Genomic DNA, 16,173 nt, shown 5'->3' on the forward strand with positions numbered 1-16,173 from the left:
TAAAACAAAACACAATACATATCAATACATCATGACCAAGTTGGACTTATTACTCATATTTAAAATTATTATGTCATATAACTCTCCATATTAGGACATTGAAAACAGAAAAATATAACAACTTTATAATTGTAATAGATTAAGAAAAATTTTGATAAAATTTTACCATTCATGACAAAATCAGACAAAAAGAAAAAGAAAACCTCTTCATAAAAACATCACTAGAGTAGATCACTGTGTTTTTTTTATAATAGAGTCATATGACAGGATAACTTACAACAGTGAAAACAAATGAAGTTGAGAATTACATGCTTATAGTTGAATAAATAAACATGTTATAGAAAAAATTAAATCATAGTATGATTCCACTTATATAACTGCTAAAAATGTGCAAAATTACACACAGCTTAGGTTTATACTATACATAGGTGGTGGAACTCTAAACATAATAAAGGAAATTTTTAGCACAAATTTAGGAGAAGATATTTCTGGAGTGGGGGGAGGAAGGGAGTGTAATTGGGGAGGGGAACACAAGGATTTAAAACTACTATTAATGTTCTATTTCTTAAGCTGGTAACTATTATAAGTTTTCTTAAAACACTACATACACATAATCTGCACTTTTTTGTAATGTAGATTTCACACTAAAATATTTTAAGATAAAATTAAATATGTTGAAAGATTCCATTTACAAAAGCAACAAAAGCACGAAATACATAATAGGAAATGTGCAAGTTTAGTATAAAAAATCTGTTGCATAGCATGTCTTGACTTGAATAGAAATATGTCCTTAAAAAAATAAGATCCAGAGGGCAGACAGCAGAAGCAAGAAGAACTACAATCCTGTAGCCTGTGGAACAGAAACCACATTCACAGAAAGATAGACAAGATGAAAAGGCAGAGGGCTATGTACCACATGAAGGAACAAGATAAAACCCTAGAAAAACAACTAAATGAAGTGGAGATAGGCAACCTTCCAGAAAAGTAACACAGAATACTGATAGTGAAGATGATCCAGGACCTTGGAAAAACAATGGAGGCAAAGACCGAGAAGATGCAAGAAATGTTTAACAAAGACCTAGAAGAATTAAAGAACAAACAGAGATGAACAATACAATAACTGAAATGAAAACTACACTACAAGGAATCAATAGCAGAATAACTGAGGCAGAAGAACCGATAAGTGACCTGGAAGACAGAATAGTGGAATTCAATGCTGTGGAACAGAAGAAAGAAAAAAGAATGAAAAGAAATGAAGACAGCCTAAGAGACCTCTGGGACAACATTAAACACAACAACATTTGCATTATAGGCGTCCCAGAAAGAGAAGAGAGAGAGAAAGGACCAAGAAACTATTTGGAGAGATTATAGTCGAAAAATTCCCTAACATGGGAAAGGAAATAGCCATCCAAGGCCAGCAAGTGCAGCCAGTCCCATACAGGATAAACCCAAGGAGAAACACACCGAGACACATAGTAATCAAACTGGCAAAAATTAAAGACAAAAATTATTGAAAGCAGCAAGGGAAAAACAACAAGGGAACTAGCATAAGGTTAACAGCTGATTTCTCAGCATAAACTCTACAAGCCAGAAGGGAGTGGCATGACATACTTAAAGTGATGAAAGGGAAGAACATACAATCAAGATTGCCCAGCAAGGATTTCATTCAGATTCAATGGAGAAATCAAAACCTTTACAGACAAGCAGAAGCTAAGAGAATTCAGCACCACCAAACCAGCTCTACAACAAATGCTAAAGAAACTTTTCTAAGTGGGAAACACAAGAGAAGAAAAGGACTTACAAAAACAAACCCACAACAATGAAGAAAATGATAATAGGAACATACATATCAATAATTACCTTAAACGGGAATGGATTAAATGCTCCAACCAAAAGACACAGGCTTGCTGAATGGATACAAAAAGAAGACCCATCTATATGCTGTCTACAAGAGAACCACTTCAGACCTAGGGACACATACAGACTGAAAGTGAGGGGATGGAAAAAGTTATTCCATGCAAATGGAAATCAAAAGAAAGCTGGAGTAGCAATACTCATATCAGATAAAATAGACTTTAAAATACAGAATGTTACAAGAGACAAGGAAGGACACTACATAATGATCAAGGGATCAATCCAAGAATAAGATATAACAATTATAAATGTATATGCACCCAACATAGGAGCATCTCAATACATAAGGCAACTGCTAACAGCTATAAAACAGGAAATCGACAATAACACAATCATAGTTGGGGACTTTAACACCTCACTTACACCTAGACCAGATAGATTTAATTGATGCTTCTAGGACATTCCATCCCAAAACAGCAGATTACACTTTCTTCTCAAGTGCACATGGAACATTCTCCAGGATAGATCACATCTTGGGTCACAAATCAAGCCTCAGTAAATTTTTAAAAATTGAAATCATATCAACCATCTTTTCTGACCACAACACTATGAGATTAAAAATGAATTACAGGGAAAAAAATGTAAAAAACACAAACACATGGAGGCTAAACAATACGTTACTAAATAACCAAGAGATCACTAAAGAAATCAAAGAGGAAATAAAAAAATACCAGAGACAAATGACAGTGAAAACACGACAATCCAAAACCTATGGATGCAGCAAAAGCAGTTCTAAGAGGGAAGTGTATAGCTATAGAAGCTTACCTCAAGAAACAAGAAAAATCTCAAATAAACAATCTAACCTTACACCTAAAGGAACTAGAGAAAGAAGAACAAACAATAGCAGAAGGAAAGAAATCATAAAGATCAGAGCAGAAATAAATGAAATAGAAACAAAGAAAACAATAGCAAAGATCAATAAAACTAAAGCTGGTTCTTTGAGAAGATAAACAACATTGATAAACCATAAGCCAGACTCATCAAGAGAAAGAGGGAGAGGACTCAATCAGTAAAATTAGAAATGAAAAAGGAGAAATTACAACAGACACCACAGAAATACAAATCATCCTAAAAGACTACTACAAGCAACTCTATGCCAATAAAATGGACAACCTGGAAGAAACAGACAAATTCTTAGAAAGGTATAACCTTCCAAGATTGAACCAGGAAGAAACAGAAAATATGAACAGACCAATCACAAGTAATGAAATTGAAGCTGTGATTAAAAATCTTCCAACAAACAAAAGTCCAGGACCAGATGCCTTCGCAGGTGAATTCTATCAAACAGCTAGAGAAGAGCTAACACAGCCTTCTCAAACTCTTCCAAAACATTGTGGAGGAAGGAATACTCCCAAACTCATTCTATGAGGCCACCATCACCCTGATACCAAAACCAGACAAAGATACTACAAAAAAAGAAAATTACAGACCAATATCACTGATGAATATAGATGCAAAAATCCTCAACAAAATACTAGCAAACAGAATCCAACAACATATTAAAAGGATCATACACCATGATCAAGTGGGATTTATCTCAGGGATGCAAGGATTCTTCAATATATGCAAATCAATCAATGTGATACACCATATTAACAAATTGAAGAATAAAAACCATATGATCATCTCAATTGATGCAGAAAAAGCTTTTGACAAAATTCAACATCCATTTATGATAAAAACTCTCCAGAAAGTGGGCATAGAAGGAACCTACCTCAACATATTAAAGGCCATATACGACAAACCCACAGCAAACATCATTCTCAATGGTGAAAAACTGAAAGCATTTCATCTAAGATCAGGAACAAGACAAGGACGTCCACTCTCACCGCTATTATTCAACATAGTTTTGGAAGTCTTAGCCACGGCAGTCAGAGAAGAAAAAGAAAAAGGAATACAAATTGGAAAAGAAGAAGTAAAACTCTCACTGTTTGCAGATGACATGATACTATACATAGAGAATCCTAAAAATGGCACCAGAAAACTACTAGAGCTAATCAATGAATTTGGTAAAGTTGCAGGATACAAAATTAATGCACAGAAATCTCTGGCATTCCTATACACTAATGATGAAAAATCTGAAAGAGAAATTAAGGAAACACTCCTATTTACCACTGCAGAAAAAAGAATAAAATACCTAGGAATAAACTTACCTAGGGAGACAAAATACCTGTATGCAGAAAATTATAAGACACTGATGAAAGAAATTAAAGATGATACCAACAGATGGAGAGATATACCATATTCTTGGATTGGAGGAATCAATATTGTGAAAATGACTATACTACCCAAAGCAATCTACAGATTCAATGCAATCCCATTCAAATTACCAATGGCATTTTTTACAGAACTGGAACAAAAAATCTTAAAATTTGTATGGAGACACAAAAGACCCTGAATACTCAAAGCAGTCTTGAGGGAAAAAAACAGAGTGGGAGGAATCAGACTCCCTGACTTCATACTATATTATAAAGCTACAGTAATCAAGACAATATGGTACTGGCAAAAGACAGAAATATAGATCAATGGAACAAGATAGAAAGCCCAGAGATAAACCCAAGCACCTATGGTCAACTAATCTATGACAAAGGAGGCAAGGATATACAATGGAGAAAAGACAGTCTCTTCAATAAATGGTGCTGGGAAAACTGGACAGCTACATGTAAAAGAATGAAATTAGAACACTCCCTAACACCATACACAAAAATAAACTCAAAATGGATTAGAGACCTAAATTTAAGAACTGATACTGTAAAACTCAGAGAGGAAAACATACGAAGAACAGTCTTTGACATAAATCACAGCAAGATCTTTTTTGACCCACCTTCTAGAGAAACGGAAATAAAAACAAAAGCAAACAAATGGGACCTAATGAAACTTCAAAGCTTTTGCACAGCAAAGGAAACCATAAACAAGATGAAAAGACACCCTTCAGAATGGGAGAAAATTGCAAACGAATGAACAGACAAAGGATTAATCTACAAAATATATAAACAGCTCATGCAGCTCAATATTGAGGAAACAAACAACCCAATCCAAAAATGGGCAGAAGACCTAAATAGACATTTCTCCAAAGAAGATGTACGGAGATGGCCAAGAAGCACATGAAAAGCTGCTCAACATCGCTAATTATTAGAGAAATGCAAATCAAAACTACAATGAGGTATCACCTCACATCAGTTAGAATGGGCATCATCAGAAAATCTACAAGCAACAAATGCTGGAGAGGGTGTGGAGAAAAGGGAACCCTCTTGCACTGTTGGTGGAAATATAAATTGATACAGCCACTATGGAGAACAGTATGGATGTTCCTTAAAAAACTAAAAATAGAATTATCGTATGATCCAGCAATCCCACCACTGGGCGTATACCCGGAGAAAACATAATTCAAAAAGATGCATGCACCCCAATGTTCATTGCAGCACTCTTTACAGTAGCCACGTCATGGAAGCAACCTAAATGCCCATCGACAGACGAATGGATAAAGAAGATGTGGTATATATATACAATGGAATATTACTCAGCCATAAAAAGGAATGAAATTGGGTCATTTGTTGAGACGTTGATGGATCTAGAGACTGTCATACAGAGTGAAGTAAGTCAGAAAAAGAAAAACAAATATTGTATATTAACGCATGTATGTGGAACCTAGAAAAATGGTACAGATGAACCAGTTTGCAGGGCAGAAGTTGAGACACAGATGTAGAGAACAAACGTATGGACACCAAGTGGGGGAAAGCCATGGGGTGTGGGGATGGTGGTGTGATGAATTGGGTGATTGGGATTGACATATATACACTGATGTGTATAAAAATGGATGACTAATAAGAACCTGTTGTATTAAAAAATAAATTAAATTAAAAAATTTAAAAAGAACAAAAAAATAAGAACCAATATTATAAAGATGTTAAAGATATAGTTTAAAAGTCCAAATTTGTCAGCATTTTCTAACTCAATTTATAGTGTCTGTATGTCTTCCAGATTAATACAAATAGGATAAGGATCAATCTTTTTTTAAATATATTTATTTATTTATTTGGCTGCATTGGGTCTTCATTGCTGCACGTGGGCTTTTTCTAGTTGCGGCAAGTGGGGGCTAACCTTCATTGAGGTGCACAGCCCTCTCACTGCGGTAGCTTCTTGCTGCATAGCACTGGATGTAGGTGCATGGGCTTCAGTAGTTGTGGCACGCAGGCTCAGTAGTTGTGGCTCGCAGGCTCTAGAGCGCAGGCTCAGTAGTTGTGGCACATGGGCTTAGTTGCGCCGTGATATGTGGGATCTTCCCGGACTAGGGCTCGAACCCATGTCCCCTGCATTGGCAGGCGGATTCTTAACCACTGCACCACCAGGGAAGTCCAAAAAGGATCAGTCTTAAGTTCTTTCATTATTTCCATGAAATGCCTCCTTTCATTTTCTAATCTTTCCTTGAAAAATGAAACTTCAGTAATTGGATATCATTTTATTGCCCACCTGGAGCAAATGCATACAGAAAGCGGTGATCTTCACGGTGCTGCTCTATGGGTCGATACAAGGCAGCATGTTCTGTGTAACCAATGCATTTAAGGACCATGAAGAGGAACTGGCCCCCATCTTCTCTACTCTAATTTCCCAAATAATGTCTGTGAATATAGAGTCTTCACAACTTGATTTCCTAATTAAGAAACTGACATGTTTGGAAAGGAGTTTAAATGACAGCGTTTGTCAAGCTGTTTGTTTAGTGAACTCTGGGTGTGCTGTTACACAGGAACTGTTTTAATTAAGGTTAATTGGTGCATAATTAGGGCCGCTGCTGACTTAAAAGATTCCACTAGTGATAAAGTGATGAGAACCCTTAATGTCTAGACAGAAGGAGAAAGCAATCACAATAAGCCAAATTTCAAGACACACTCACTCTGTCTCCACCGTAGGGGCCGCCACACCCTTGGTTTGACCTGTTTAGAAGAGCACATCTTAATCCACATGTTTGGGAACCCCTTGTGAGCTTTGGATGGAGCAAGTCTGATTCCAGCCTCATGGCAGTTAGAAAAAACAAAGAAAAATAAATGTATTGGTGCTGCTTATTCTAAACTACGTTAATATTTAGCTCAGATAACAATCAATGAACTCCACTCTCTCTGCGTCCTTATCTTTTCCCTTGTATAAAGGGGGCAATGGGGTGGGTAGGAAGATGTGCACAGAGAATAGAGGCAAAATTCTTCTCCATATTGGAGAATGGACCAGAAAGACTGCAAACATGAAAAGAACTCAAAGGTAGGTTATAAAATTATTTTCCCTGGTATCTTTTTAAAACAAGATGAAAGCATCTAGCAATGGCTGGCTTTATTAAGAACTTATTTGGTAAACTACATAGGTAGTAAATGAAAATGAGATAGCAACATGAAAAATCTCCTTTCTCCCCTCACTTGACTTTCAATCTTGCACTGCAAAAAGAAATCAGTCTACATTTTCTACTTCACGCAAAAGAATTTAGTGAAAGAAAATTATTGGTATATTTTAAAGATTCAGGAGCTCAAAGCAAGAAACTATTATGGACACGGCAAAGAGACTTAAACTGCCGTGCCCCCCCCCCCAAAAAAAAAGGAAAGAAGTTATTTGGAAGCTAGAGATTGACTAGAACTTCTGTAAGGAAGGACCTGTTTTTCCTTGTTTTCGTTTGCGGCTTGTTTTTTAATTTTAAATCCATCCTGCACCAGTATTTTAGTAAAATACAATATACATGAGTTACTAAATAAACTTAAAAAGACATAAAGCTCAACATCAGGTTAAACAGACATAAAATAATTCAGTATTTTATATACAGTTGTTATATAAGCTGATAAGTATTTCTTTTCAATGTCTGTGCTAGTCCCTGCGCAGAGCCCTGAGTTGTGGGATCATGGCCCCAGGGTTCCGTGCACCAGACACCCGCGTGGCTGCCCCGCCCATCCGGGGTGGGGGTGGGAGTGGGGGTGGGTCCAGCTCTGCCGCTGGAGCATGCGCAGTCCACTCCCGCGTTCCGCCGGTGGAGGTCTTTCCCCTCACGGCCTTTCAAGCAGAGCGCTTCCTCTGAACCTGCCCGGCTTTTGGCAGAGGCTCCCTTGTACTGTGACTTTGAAGGGCTAGGGAGTGGCAGGGGAGGTAAGAGTCCATGAGCATTGGGGTTTACACAACGAGTGGTTTGAACCAGACTCCTTACGAGGAGCCTGGGAGGAGGGGCCTACAACACCCCGGGTACCCAGGTGGGTCTCATCCCAGGACCCTTCCGCAACTGTAGAACTGCTGAGAGCCGGTGAGCTTCTGGGAAGAGTGGTCGGGGCTTCAGCGCCTGGGCTTGACTCCACCATGCTCTGCGCCTGCCCTGATGCTCAGCTCACTCCAGCCCATCCTCTCCCTGTCCATCGTCAGGACCACACACCGGAACACACCCAGTGGGGTCCAACTGCGCCCTCTTTGAAAAAAAAAGAAATGCTGCTCTATGAACCCCGCTTTGAATACAGCTGGAGGAGGTAAGCCAACTTAACATCAGTCTGCACTTTCTCCAGTTGGTTGTTGCTTAATAATTGTTTTATAATATATCTTCCCTCTTCATTATGGAGCTTTGAAATGTCCATAAATTCGTAAAACCTTTTTTCAGGTCAGATCCACTTACCCCTCTGACATATTTAGGTATTCTTCCAAGAATACTTTATTGCTTCAGAGATAACGATTTACTGCTCCCTAAAAGATAATAGGTGCTAATAGGTATATTGCTTGCGTTTGTGTTCAGTTTGAATACGTTGGACTTGGGGCAGATGAACCTTTGATAAATTCCGTTTCCCGCCCCCGCTGCCCCAACCAATAATGCTGTGTTTAGCTGAAGTAGCCAGCTTGCGACTAGTTTCCTATAGCTGGTTGGGCCTTGGCTGGTTGTGTGTTCCCCTGGAAATTGAACCTCCCTCTGGGACACTTAGTGGAAAGTCTTTGCTTAGGATAACAGTGGTCACTGAATATAAGAAAACTCCCTCCCATTGCAGAGTGGGCTAAGATGCCGTCTAATTAATCAGAGCGAGGAGGTTCACAGGCTACCTGTGGGGCTGGCAGGTGAATCACTGTTCTTTCTGGTGGTGCATCCTAATTTGTGAGACATTGGATCACAGACACATGCTCTGAAGGCCAAGGATTTAATTTATCATCTGAAAAAGGTGGGCTATTACAAGCCTCTTTTCAAAAACATTTTTATTACTCATATACAGACTTCTGCTTAGCCCACATCAAAGTTAATTCTGTATACCATCATTCTGTGAGAATCAGCAATTTACAAGTTTTCAGGACATTGAGAAGCAATGAAATACATCAATGTCTGATGCTTTACTGAACATGACTAAATCTCCTTAATGGCTTTGAAGGCAGTCAGGATTTTTGTATTTCTTTGTGTAATCATTGAAAACAACACTTCTCACAATGCTGGGCAGCAAACATAAAAGAATGGATGCACAGACTGATTCTCGTTTATTCTGTAACACACTCTAGCTATTTACTGAGCAAAACTGATAATTTTGTCCATCGTTCAACCATTAAAACTACAGTTGTAGAGTTAGGGGCAAGAGTGGTTATTCAAGCTTTTCTATTATTATTACTGGTCCGTGTGTAAGACTTTTTGGTTAAAGCATTTACCCAGAGGGGACATTTTTTTTAAGCCATTTTATTGTTCAAGTTTTCCAAAAGAAGCGTTTAGAAAAACCTTCCTAATTTTTTTTCTCCTCTTCTAATTATAAGGGAGCGTCCAACCTCATGGCTGTTGATACAATACCAAGAATTAGAGCAGAACTGGCTTACTCACCAGGTGGTTTATATATGCAAATTAGGGACTTCTAATTTATGTGACCCAGGGAATTGCCATAAAGCAACTTAGGTTCTTGGTCATTTAAGAAATATATTTTCCTAACTGACATTACAATAAATAGAAGATGTCCTTTTAAACCTTGGAGAGGAAATTGTACTTCGAACCATATGAAATTGCTGTTATTGTGGGTCAAGAATTGTCAAGTATTGGCAATTTCATGTGGTCCACCCTAATAGATGATGTAGCATGTGTTTTTAGACTGTTTTTAAGGTTTGAGTCTGAAATGATTCTAAAAAGAGCAACTTGGATACTTTTGGTAGATGGCCTGAGATTTGCCATAGAGTCTTGCTTAATATTTTGAAATTAAAATGGATTTGCTTATAAAAAAGAAGAAACGAAAAACAGATTTAGCTGTCACATCCTGTTAGTATCGAGAAGGACATCCAGGGATAGTGAGTGAAGTGGTTTAATGAGCTCTAGGTGTGGCCATTGAAAGCAATGTGATTCCTTTTCTTGGCATTCAAAATGACATTTGAGAGAGATACATTAAAGTGGATGATCATTTGAGGAACTTTTTAGTGTTGATTTCAAGATATAAAAATATCTGTTTATAAATCTTTGTATTGATTTGAAGATATACAAAGTTTGTTTAAATCTTTGTGTTGTTTTTTTATGCACTAAAGTGGGCAATCGTGCTGAGCTTTTCAGGTTATTGTTGATTTCAAGATACACAGAACCAGTTCTGTGGGCAGTTAATATTGCTCAAGTACCCTCCCAGTTTGAAAGGAGACTGACCTTTCTGTAGCCACATAAATGGGGGTTCTATGGAAGTATCAAACTCCAAGTGATTTTATTCAGTATAACTGGCCATTGAATTTGAATGTTTAGAAAGTAACTTCCACTCAGAAATCTTGCCATTGTCAACAGTAATTTGGATCTTTAAACATCTATATTCTGTATTGGAATGATATTCTGTATTTGTGAGCGCAAAGTAGCTGTGTGAATTTTTGGACAATGGTAAAGCAAATATGTCTCTGATTTTACATCTCTAAAGCTATTCAAATTTGGTAGAATTCATTTTCAAAGTATATGTATTTATATACTTTCTGAGTAATAAAACATTTCATTTCAAGCTAATAAGCAAACTCTTAAGAATTATACATATATTGCTTTGTGCTTATAAAGTACTACTTACCGAAGTCCAACTTTATTGTCACATTTTAGTCTTAAATGCATTAATATCAAATCAGCATCTTTCAACTTTTTTCATATCTATCTTTCATTAAACAAAATTTATTTATTCCATACCACCAGTGTACTGGATACTGAGCAAAATGTTTTCGTATATCTGATAACATTGTCACAACTCTGTAAGTGTCTGTAATCCCCATTGTCTGTCCTCAGATATACACCTAGTGACTGGAGCCAAGTCTTTTCTCTTTCATAGTATAAGAATTGCCCTGAAATGCGTGCTGCAGGAATAATTAGATGTTTTGAAATTCCTACACTAGTATGTCTCAGATTTTGATACAAGTCACCTGGGAATCTTGCTAAAATGCTGATTCTAATTCAGTTTCTTGGGATGGAGCTGGAGGTTCTGCAGTTCGAACAAGCTCGCAGGTGGTGCTGCTGATCCATGGAGCCCATCTGGAATGTCAAAGGTCTACACAATTAAATCCATGCTAAGGTAGAGAGTTAATGACTGCTCTTTGAAATGGGACAACCGCTTTGAGGAGAAGAGGTGTCAGGAATCAACCATATCCTATAGAGCTGCCAACCAACAGTATTCTAGGTGTACAGGCTCCTGGAAATCACAAAATTAAATAGGAGTTGGGAGATGTGGGAAACATGGCCGTTTGGTGAGCCTATGCAAAGCAGGAGCAAAGGGATAAGAGATGGTCAGAAATAGAACAGTCAGGGATGAAATAAGGAAGAGACAAGTGGAAGTTATGGGGAACCACCTTCACACCCTGTTATGATTGGCCTCTGGTAAATGAGTTCTTAAAAATAAAAGATTCCGCAGTTGAGAATACACCTTAATTGGAGCAGTCATCACACAAGACTATCAAGACTAGTCTGATTCTTTGTCTCCTGGAGGACAGAGACTATAATTTGCTCACCTGACAATGAATGAGAGCAGGAAGATGCTGAGATCAGGCACTCTCTAACTCTGGTTATCCATCAACCAGACTTTGGTTAGTAGGGATTAGTTCACTTGTCATGTAGTAACTTAATATTCAAAACGTTATACTGGGAGCAGCGGTTTCACCTGGGAACTTGTTAGAAAAGCTAATTCTTGGTCCCCATCCCAGACCTACTGTATCAGAATCTGCAGATTAGCAAGATCCCCAAGTGATTCCTATGTACTTTAAAGTCTGAGATGCACTGATATAGCAAAAAGCAAGAGTCTAGGAGAAAGGTTGGACTGGCTGTTAGCTTTTGATGATAACACTGAGGAATGTGGGAAAGAAAACTGACTTTTACTTATGGGCTTACCAGAGAGAGGAAACTTAGAGGACACAAGGATGCTGGCTTCACTAAACCAGAACTGCAAATCTAAAGCTACTGCTCGGAGCAGAAAAGAGCTCTTTGGATAATACTGTTAACTTGGACACATCAAGGAATGCACAGAGTATTGCCTCTCAGGGCCAGAATGCCCACGCAGTTACTTTCCTGGCAGCATCAATGACCACCTATTACCAGATCCAGAAACAAGAGGATTTGTAGCTCAGTCCAACAGCAGTCACCTCTGTCCCTTGGATAACCTTGCATCCCAGCCCAGGGAAGGTACATATGGGGAGTTAACATTGTTTAAGGAAAACAAAACAAAACAAAACACAGTGATCTTTCTCCTTCTTCAGAGTGCTTTCACTCCTTTGTAGAAAGCTACCTCTTTAAGGACATAACACGCGTTACTTTAAACTGTAGTGTCAAGATCAAAAGCAGCTAAGGAAGAAAGATGCCAGCTGCTTACAGCTCCTTGCCTCTTCCTCTATTATGATACTAAGCACGTTGCTGGGATTGGCTTACAGGCAGTATAAATAGCATCTCCTTTGTTACACACCATACCAAACCACATTTATTTAGCTCAGGATTCTGGACTTATTTGGGCAGTTGTTCCGGCCTTAGTTGGCATGTGTTTGTGGTCAACTGCTGGCTTGGCTGGGGGCTGGCTGTTCAAGGTGACCTCTGTAGGCCACTTCGTTTATGCCTCGTGTGGTCTCTCATCCTCCAGCAGGCTAGCCCAGGCTTGTTCATATGTCAGTAGTAGGGTTCCAAGAGCACAAGCAAGGTATGTGAAGTCCCTGTGTCCCAGACTGGCACCAGCACATAGTCACTTACAGTGCATTCCATTGGTCAAAGTCACATGGCCAGCCCAGACCCAAGGATTAGGGAATAGACACAAAATGCTTTGGCATACTACTGCCACTACTGTGAATACAGGGAAGGGGAGAACTGTGCCCATTCTTGCAGTCAGTCTACCACACAGATGAGATGAAGAATCAGGAGACTTCCACAGGCAGGGACCCTGCTTCATTCATTTGATTTCTCTAGCGCCAACTTGGTGTGCTCAGCACCTGACACTTTGGGGCATTTAACAGGTATCTTAGAAACAGTTTAATTCGTTTTGGTTTGCTCCTTAAATAGGCTTTGAAATCTCTGATCAGAATCAAAATTCTGTTACAATGTGATGATTACCATACAGAGATGATCTGATTACTCTAAGAGAAACCTTTTAAAAGTTGCATATTTAACAATTTATTAGAAAAGTCATGGTAAGAAAATTAGAAAACATGAAATTTGAAGGACCTTGTTGAAAATAGGCCTTGCCTCACTTAATAAAAATTCTGACAAAAAGTTTGCCCAAAGATATTTATTATAACATTCTTTATAAAACAAACTGTGAGACTAATAAAAGTATAATTCTAAATTTAAAGTATGGTTCTGGTATATCCACGTGACAGGATATTAAACATCTATTACAAAGATGTGGAAAATGTTTTATAATGAAAATACAGTAAATATATAAGTATTCATATGTACTTGTTTATTATATATTTTATATGTTATAAAATGCTTAAATATAAATATGCTATATATTATCAATACTACTTATATTTACATAATACATATTTATAAAATTATATATAACTATTTGATGCAATATATTATATAAACATGAATAATAGTTATTCAGGGACTATGATTAAATGTAAGGTGTGGCTATATATCGGCAGATGAGCTACAATTACTATGTTTTTGCTTTTCTCTATTTTCCAAATATCCTGCAGTGTAAATATATGTTATACTTAAAAAAAATTAACAGAAAGAAGGAAAAAAGGAAGGAAAGAGGGAAGAAAAGCTTCCATCTTATCTTTTCTGTAAGGACTCTTCCTATAACATCACAGGTTGTTCTCTCGGTCATTTAATTCATTCCCCTAACTTTTAGTTACTACTAGAAAGTTACCAGAAAGTTCCAGGGAACAAGTTCAATGGTTCAACAACCTTCACAATTATGGAATTCTACTCTCCTGGAAAGTTTTGTTGGGAAGAGCATGTAAGTTTTGGTCATGGGAATAGCAGATATATGGGCCCAAAGACCTAATGTGACTTTACTGGAAAAGGAAAAGTTGAATATCAAAGACAGTCTTGAAGAGGAAATTGTCTTGGTGGGAGTGGAGGATGAGGGTGAGAGGGACATAGGAAGCCAGCCTTATCTCAGGAAGCCATGTGATGAAAAGGAAAGGATGCAGATGGCCTAGGGTGGGGGAGGGTGGGGAGGCAGAATCTCCTGACTAAGGTCACACGTCAACCAGTGATGACAGAGGTGAATTTGGAGATGACCATTAGGAAGGAATCAGAAGGCAGTTTCAATTTGGAGTCATTATTGTGCTATAATTGCACCTTGGGCTGACTTGCAATGGAGAAATACCAGTTTCATCATTTTTTATCATTATTTTTAATCTCAGTCAAGAGATCTCCTTTTCCTTCTTTTTCTTTTTCCTCCTTTCCTTTCTCGTTTTTCTTCTCCTTTTCTTCTTTCTCTTCGTCCCCCATGTTTCACTTCCCAAGTCACTGCCAATCCCCAGCACAAGGAATAATCTACAAACCGATGGGCATGTAAACTCCCAGTCATGATTTGATCGTCCTTGAGTGTAGTTACCATCCTCTAATAGTCAACAGTCATCCCTATTCATTCCCACCTCAGTATTCTTTTCTAAATCATTTAAAATCTCTCCACTGCAGACTTTTTTCCTCCCTGATTTATAAACATGGGATGTCAGAGACTTTCTTCAGGCTGGTTCATTTAAATATTAAAACATTTCAGCAGTGTGCAACCACCTTTAAATTTCAGCTTTCATGGCTTGTGCTTTTACTAAATTAATAGTCAGCACTTCCATAGCATTTGTGATTTTCAAAGCAGTCCACAAATGGTAATTAATGCTAATGCTACCCGAAGAGAATGCTATATATAACTAGCTAACTGACTGAACTTAATCTCGAATTATTTTTAAATGGTTTTCAACTTGTGAGGGAAGTTTCAGAGAACATGGAAGAGTATATAGTGTTTGCTATCCTTTACTGCCTCCTAAAAGTAATGATGCAGCAAACTGAAGTGAATCGTCCTCAAAAAGATATTAAGGTTTGATCCACCTGGAATTAATCATCTCTAAGGGTTACCTGTTGCCTAAACTGCATTGACCAAAGCAGTGCTTGGAATAAACATCTGAAGACAAAAATACTTCATAATCTGGCCATCTGTTTTCTCTTAATTTACATTAATTGCAATCCTAAGATTTTAATCACCCTGCTTTCTTTGCTTCTTACCGATATTTGCAAAACAAAGCAAAAACAAAAGATGAACAGAATAAACTGCAGGTTTGCCCTGCAGTCAATTAATTGCATTTAAGCATTTATTTAATACCTACCAAGTGCCACACGTACTTCCAGGGGGAAGAGTGAAAACAATAAAATAAAGCAAAATAACAACCCATTGTTTTTGCCTTAAGAGTAGCCTTCAATTTAGTCATGAAATCAAGCTAATATGTAAAAATGATAAACAGTTACTAGGCTCTGGGTCCACAGTGCAGTATGGGGGGAAAAAAAAGAAATCCTTATGGACTGGAGGAACCGGGTGGGCCTTCGAGGAAAACTTAGGTGTGGAGTTGGCATTATTAGGTGGAGTGGTGGGTTTTGAACCACTCTGAAGTATTAAGGGAGCCACTACAAGTTCTTGAGCAGGAGGTAGGAAGGTAGAAGAACTGTTTTCAGCTGAGTCATAATCAGGATATCCTGGAGGTTGGATAGATGGAACATCAGCTTGAGGACTCAGGGAGAGGGACAGAGAGCATTGGACTCAGATGACCGTGGGTTTAAATTCTCCTCCTTTGTAGATGGATGACCTTGAGAATATTCTATCCCTCTTGAGCTTGTTTCCTCATCTTTAGAGGGGGGTA

This window comes from Kogia breviceps, chromosome 14 (assembly GCF_026419965.1).
Source record: "Kogia breviceps isolate mKogBre1 chromosome 14, mKogBre1 haplotype 1, whole genome shotgun sequence".
Taxonomy (NCBI): Eukaryota; Metazoa; Chordata; class Mammalia; order Artiodactyla; family Physeteridae; genus Kogia; species Kogia breviceps.